The sequence below is a fragment of the Chiloscyllium punctatum genome, chromosome 36, assembly GCF_047496795.1.
Source record: "Chiloscyllium punctatum isolate Juve2018m chromosome 36, sChiPun1.3, whole genome shotgun sequence".
Lineage (NCBI taxonomy): Eukaryota > Metazoa > Chordata > Chondrichthyes > Orectolobiformes > Hemiscylliidae > Chiloscyllium > Chiloscyllium punctatum.
The window spans coordinates 29,754,811-29,762,368 of NC_092774.1; the positions used below are offsets into that span (position 1 = coordinate 29,754,811).

The 7,558-nt window shown below is 46.6% G+C and overlaps 2 non-coding genes across 2 annotated transcripts; both read right to left on the reverse strand.

Annotated features, from left to right (window-relative positions):
* Positions 1-316: 316 nt before the first annotated feature.
* On the reverse strand, positions 317-388 carry trnae-uuc (transfer RNA glutamic acid (anticodon UUC)). Its single transcript has one exon. It is a non-coding gene; the product is annotated as a tRNA-Glu (tRNA).
* Positions 389-4,829: 4,441 nt separating this feature from the next.
* On the reverse strand, positions 4,830-4,903 carry trnan-guu (transfer RNA asparagine (anticodon GUU)). Its single transcript has one exon. It is a non-coding gene; the product is annotated as a tRNA-Asn (tRNA).
* Between the last annotated feature and the right edge of the window lie 2,655 nt (positions 4,904-7,558).

Here is a 7,558-nt window from a genome sequence, read left to right on the forward strand (position 1 = left end):
ACAACACCATCAACAATATCCTGACTGGCATAAAATTCACAAAAGAGGAGAACAACAACAAAGTGCCATTTCTACATGTCACAGTAGAGTGAACAGTCAATGGTAAATTCAAAACAGCGTCTACAGGAAAACAACGCACACGAACCAAGAACTTAACGACAGAAGCAATCATCCCTCCACATGCATACAAATCTGAATCAGGACACTCTTTCAACGAGCCACGACACACAGCTGCACCGAGGAAAGACGAAGATCAACAAATAAACGAGCCGAGTATTTTCGAAGCACGGGCAACCTATCAAACCCCTAAAACTGCTTCCCTGACCGGGAATCGAACGCGGGTCACGGCGGTGAAAGCGCCGAAACCTAACCACTAGACCATCAGGGAGACACAAGCAAATGCTGACAGCTCTACCAAAAGTTTCTTCCCTGCCCGGAAATCAAATCTGGGCCACGGTCGTGAGAAGGCGTTCACCTGTGTATCCAACAATGTCATTTCTTGTATCCATTGCTCCTGATGCGGTCTCCTCTACATTGGGGAGACTGGAGACTCCTCGCAGAGTCATGTCACAGCGCCTGAGGGAACATCTCCAGGACACCCGCACCAATCAACCTCATCGCCCTCTGGCCCAACAGTTCAAACCCCTCCCACTCTGCCGAGGACATGCAGGTCCTGGGCATCCTCCATCGCCGCTCCATCACCACCCGATGCCTGGGGGATGAACGCCTCATCTTCTGCTTCAGATAAAGTCAACCACAAGCCATCAATGCAGACTTCTACAGTTTCCTCATTTCCCCTTCCCCCCTCCTTACCTCAGTTCCAACCTTCCAGCTCAGCGCTGTCCTTATGACCTGTCCGACCTGCCAATCTCCCTTCTCACCTATCCGCTCGACCCTACTCTCTGACCTGTCACCTCCATCCCCACCCCCATTCACCTATTGTACTCTTTGCTACCTTTGGCCCAGCAACACCCGATTTATCTTTCCACCCTGGAGGCGTCCTGCCTTAATTCCTGATGAAGGCCTTTTACCCGAAACGTCGATTTTACGACTCCTCGGAAGCTGTCTGACCTGCTGTACTTTTCCAGCACCACTCTGATCTAAACTCTGGTTTCCAGCATCTGCAGTACTCACTTTTGACTCACCAATAAACTCAGTGTGACGATTTCACATCAACAAACTGACACAAGCAGACACAACGTCGACAGAAACACAAGCACATTACTTTACATTAAAGACATCTGTGAAATGATGTCAAGACAACTCAATCCTCTCAGCATCATGGTCGCTCACAAACCTACCAACACACTTGAACAGTGGCTAATGAACCTGAAATACCCGATACAAACAACCAGCGAACGAATGTTATTTAAAAAATACCACACAAGGAAAAATATACATGACCTCTGCCACACAGGTCTCTGAGGCAAGAAATGCTGGGATGAGATAATGAAGATTATTTCAGCCAAGACGAATCGGCACTGACTGGACAGCCATTTAAAATCAACGCTGTCAGCCCAGGATGGAAGACCCGAAGGGATGAACAGTTTTCTTATTTCCTGAAGATTTACAAAGCTGAGACTGGGTTTTGGTGCTTCTTCCCTTTCCACTCCGAAGAGCCGCAGTGGTTGGGGCGGTGAGTTGGGGAAAGTGAAATGTGCCCGTGAGCAGCGTGTGGGGCTATTTCAACTTCCCCTCCTCTGACAGCGCGATGACTTGACTCTGATGTTCTCAGGGACACTTCCCGACGCGAGACAGTGAAAAGAGTCTCGTTCCTGCAGATCAGCAATTCAAACCATATGCCGGCTTCAGGGCAATGCGAAAGATTAATTGGGGTGTGTGAAGAAGCTGTGAGCTGCATTTCAAACAGGTAGGTGGAGTCAGATGCGTCAACCATTGCGCCCCGTCACTGTGCGGACCTGACGCCGCCATGCTGCAGAGTTCTGACGTTAACACGGACATGCGCAGCAATGGGAACATTCACAAGAGGAACAGCCAAAGATAATCACCGTCACTGCTTCCCTTCCATAGTCCCAATTTTGTGAAGCACTATCTTTCACTGGCAAATAAAACACATTAATCCTCAGGTGCCGACTTCACTTCGATCACGACTTCACACCCCAAACTGTTCTCGTCTCATTTCCAAATACTTGGCTCAGAGATTCCAAAACTGTTCTGTGGGTATCTGATTGTTCCACCCTGTCAGGCAGTGGGTTGCAGATTCCCGACCAGGCCCAATGTGATTGAAATATTTCAACTCCTCCACTGAGTTGCATCTTTAAAAAAATCGTGGAGCAATCTCCCTGTCCTTTTTACGACATTTCTCAACTGTAGTCGGCAGGGTTCACACCTGTGTGGGGAAACCGCAATGGATTTCATCTCCATCGCACTCACCAATCGGCCCACCAATACAGAACCACACTGACAGCTTCATTTCCCAGGTCTCTCTGCCTGTGGAGCTGAGAAAGAGGGAATCATTGCAGAGTTTGATTGAATCCAATCACTTCGCAATATTCGAAATGGTTAAATATCTGCAAATGACAGGTCTGGGTGTTTCATCACGAAAGATGACGTGGACCTAGTCAGCAGGTTACCACCCTGGGCGGGGAGCCCCACAGGATCTCTACGCCAACACGTTAACTGTTCGGCCACAACTACACGCCCAAAGTTGTGGTCTAAACTTTCTCATGGAATAGTTCTAACAGGAAAGGTGAGTATTGGGCTTGTCCTGTCCGCGCCATAACCCCAATGGTTCCTGCTCCGCTGGATTTGATCAGGACAGAGGAGGCTGATGGGAGATCGAATTGAACTAAACACATTGATAGAGATAGGGCGGGTGGGAAGGATCCATTCCCATGCGTAGAGAGATTAATAATCAGGACCGAAAATAAGGAGCCACTTCAAGAAATTTGGGGTTCATTCAGCAAAGCTAATGTAGAACTGTTCACAGAAAATTGTGATGAAAGTCTCTCGAGTTACTTTGATGAGAAGTGTTGATGATGCTAATACAATCGATAGGATGAACGTAGATTGGTCAATGTATTTGGTGACAGTTCTGTTCTAGCCCTGTGAGCGAAACCTGGATCTGAAGGAGCATAAGGGACATTAACAACATCGATCTGAAATTGGACACGTGACAAGGAACAGAGCCATCATTAACAGTTGGCTTTTGAACTGGAGAGGGTTTCTCGTGAAATTAGCTTGAGGCTTGAGGTATGCAAGGTGAAGATAATTTAGGTAAAACACGGAAACGCTATCCTCATTAGCAGACAGTGAAAGGATAACAAGACAAAAATTAAACATTTTCGAGAAGTGATACAGGGAACTGGGAAGATAAGTATTATAAACTGTGAACAGCAAAGTTCTGGAGCACAACACTTACATTCAAAGACCGAAAACATCCAGGTCCTGATTAATCAGATGGCATTATGGTGATTTTCTGCAAAACATCCACTTGCAATGTCCTACAAAAGGTTGACAAAACCAATCGCTGTCAGCCGAGGATAGAAAATCCGAAGGGATGAACGTTTGCTGATTTTCTGAAGATTCACAGAGCTTAGACTGGGTTTTGGTGATTGTTTCTTTTCCACTCCCAGGAGCCGCAGTGGTTGAGGCGTTGAGTTGGGGAGAATAAAATGTGCCCGTGAGCAGCGTGTGGGGCTATTTCAGCTTCCCCTCATCTGACTGCGCTGTGAGTTGACTCAGATGTTCTCAGGGACATTTACTGACGCGAGACAGTGAAAGGATTCTCATTCCCGCAGGTCGGGAATTCAAACCGTATGCCGGCTTCAGGACAATGAGAAGATTAATTGGGGTGTGTGAAGAAGCTGTGAGCTGCATTTCAAACAGATAGGTGGAGTTTGGTGCTCCAGGCCCTGTGCGCATCTAACGCCACCATGCTGCAGATTTCTGACGTTAACACGGACATGCGCAGCAATGGGAACATTCACAATGTGAACAACCAAAGATAATCACCGTCACTGATTCCCTTCCACAGGCCCAACTTTGTGAAGCAGTATCTTTCACTGGCAAAGGAAACACCCTTGTCCTCAGGTGCCTGCTTCATTTCGATCACGATTTCAAGCCCCTCACTCTTCTAGTCTCATTTCCAAACACTTTGCTCATAGCCTCAAAAGAAGCTCTGAGGGTATCTGCTTGTTCCACCTGAACAGGCAGTGTGTTGCAGATTCCCACCAGTCCCAATTTGAGTGAAATATTTTTCCCCCTCCACTGATTTGAATCTTAAAGAAGAAGCCGGGAGCAAGCTCCCTTTCTTTTCGACGACATTTCTCATTTTGTACTCGGCAGGGTTCACACCTGCGTGGGGAAACCGCAATGGATTTCAAGTCGATCGCATTAACCACTCGGCCCACGAATAGAGAACCACACTGACAGCTTGACTTCCCAGGTCTGCCTGCCTGTGGAGCTGAGAAAGAGTGAATCATCGCAGAGTTTGTTTGAATCCAATCACTTCACAGTATTCGAAAGGGTTAAATATCTGCACATGGTGTGTGCAGATATTTAGGTGTTTCATCCGAAAAGATGAAATGAACTTTCAGTGAGAAATTGCAGGAGGAACTCAGCAGGTCAGGCAACAGCTGTGGAAAGTGAATCGGAGGCAACATTTCAGAATTTTGTTTTCTCCGACAGGTACTGTCAAACCTGCCGAGTTTCTCTTTTGGTCTCACCTTCTCAGCATACGCAGTCCCTTACGTGAGACATTCAGTCAATTCGAAACCCCTTTTGGAAAAGATTTCCGTTTGGGGAACATTTTCCTGACTCCATTAAAAGCGCACAGCATCGAAGCCAAAGGAGAACAGCGAACACCCCGTCCCTGGGTGGGCTCGAACCACCAACCTTTCGGTTAACAGCCGAACGCGCTGACCAATTGCGCCACAGAGACAGGCGTCAATGTGGGCTGCACCATCGCCTCGTGATTTTATAATTCAGACTCCCCGTCTCGAATTACAATTGTCGTCTATCAGTTTTACTTTTCCATAATCAAGCCTGGGAGATCTATTGTGGAGATACCGGGGGCTGTCTGCAGACACATCCATGTCACGAGGAACTAGCTTTCTTACTCCGGGACCGTCGCCCTTCCAGACTTTCAGTGTTTTGCTTGTTCCCGAGTTCTCTCATTGGCTTGGAGGCGAGAAGGGGTTTGAATTCCTGATGTGCAGGAACAACAATTCTTTCAATGTCTCAGATCAGTTCATGTGCCGAGAACATCAGAGTCAACCTCCCAGCCTCTTCAACAAGGGGACGGTGTCTGGACTGTCGGACAGGTCATCTTTCATTCTCCTCTAAATCCGCTTCCCAACGTGTTTCGAAACGTTCACAAAGCTGGAGTCTGGGATTTCTGTTTTGCTTCATGAACATTTGAACATTTTTCCATTTTCTAACTGACAATGTTTTGCCAAAATCGCTTCCCAATTGTACACCTTGCCTCATGTCCAGGGATGAGGAATTTACATTTTGGGCGGACATTCCCAAGGTTGAGAATGTTCGCTTTGGAGTAAAGAAGGATAACTGGAGATTTCCTGGGGCTGTTGGTCATGATGGGAGAAGAAGCGGTGGGAATGGGCAGATTAATGTTCAGAAGAACCAATTGCCACTGACCAGAGTCAGTTATCAGAGGACAGGGATTGAAGTTCTTGAATGAAAAGCAGCACTTGTGCCTAATAAACACAGAGAATACTGCAGAATGTCAACAGGTCGAGCAGCATCTGTGGAAAGGGAAACAGAGCTGACGTTGTGAGTCTGGTACGTTGTTTGTTCAGAACCCGAGTTTCCTGCATGGCAATCAATTCCCAGACATGAGAAAACGGGACTTTATTGAGACGGGTTTTGTGAAGTTTGAGGGATAATGCAACCAACAGGAAGTCATTTAAAATCGCCAGCGAAGAAAGCAGAGCCAGCAGGTTACCACCCTGGGTGGGGGAGCCCCAAAGGATCTCTACGCCAACACCTTAAGTGTTCGGCCACAACTACACGCCCAAAGTTGTGCTCTAAACTTTCTCATGGAATAGTTCTAACAGGAAAGGTGAGTATTGGGATTGTCCTGTCCGAGCCATAGCCCCAACGTTTCCTGTTCCCCTGGATTTGATCAGGACAGAGGAAGCTGATGGGAGATCGAATTGAACTACACACATTGATGAGAGATACAGCGGGAGGGAAGGATCCATTCCCATGCGTAGAGAGATTAATAATCAGGACCGAAAATAAGGAGCCACTTCAAGAAATTTGGGGTACATTCAGCAAAGCTAATGTAGAACTGTTCACAGAAAATTGTGATGAAAGTCTCTCGAGTTATTTTGATGAGAAGTGTTGATGATGCTAATACAATCGATAGGATGAACGTAGATTGGTAAATGTATTTGGTGACAGTCCTGTTCTAGCTCTGTGAGCGAAACCTGGATCTGAAGGAGTATAAGGAACATTAACAACATCGATCTGAAATTGGACACGTGACAAGAAACAGAGCCATCATTAACTTTTGAACTGGAGAAGGTTTCTCGTGAAATTAGCTTGATGCTTGAGGTATGCAAGGTCAAGATATTTTAAGCAAAACACGGAAACGCTATCCTCATTAGCAGACAGTGAAAGGATTACAAGACACAAATTAAACATTTTCGACAAGTGATACAGGGGACTGGGAAGATAAGTATTATAAACTGTGAACAGCAAAGTTCTGGAGCACAACACTTACATTCAAAGACCGAAAACATCCAGGTCCTGATTAATCATATTGCATTGTGGTGCTTTTTTGCTAAATATCCACTTGCAATGCCCTACAAAAGAGTGGCAAAACCCATCCCTGCCAGCCCAGGATAGAAAATCCGAAGGGATGAACGTTTGCTGATTTTCTGAAGATTCACAGAGCTTAGACTGGGTTTTGGTGATTGTTTCTTTTCCACTCCCAGGAGCCGCAGTATTTGAGGCATTGAGTTGGGGAGAATAAAATGTGCCCTTGAGCAGCATGTGGGGCTATTTCAGCTTCCCCTCATCTGACTGCGCTGTGAGTTGACTCAGCTGTTCTCAGGGACATTTACTGACGCGAGACAGTGAAAGGATTCTCATTCCCGCAGATCGGGAATTCAAACCGTCTGCCGGCTTTGGGACAATGAGAAAATTAATTGGTGTGTGTGAAGAAACTGTGAGCTGCATTTCAAACAGGTAGGTGGATTCAGATTCATCATCCATTGCGCCCCGGCCCTGTGGGTATCTAACGCCACCATGCTGCAGAGTTCTGACGTTAACACGGACATGCGCAGCAATGGGATCAATCACAAGGTGAACAACCAAAGATAATCACCGTCACTGATTCCCTTCCACAGGCCCAACTTTGTGAAGCAGTATCTTTCACTGGCAAAGGAAACACCCTTGTCCTCAGGTGCATGCTTCATTTCGATCACGATTTCAAGCCCCTCACTCTTCTAGTCTCATTTCCAAACACTTTGCTCATAGCCTCAAAAGAATCTCTGCGGGCATCTGCTTGTTTCACCCGAACAGGCAGTCGGGTGCAGATTCCCACCAGTCCCAATTTGAGTGAAATAGT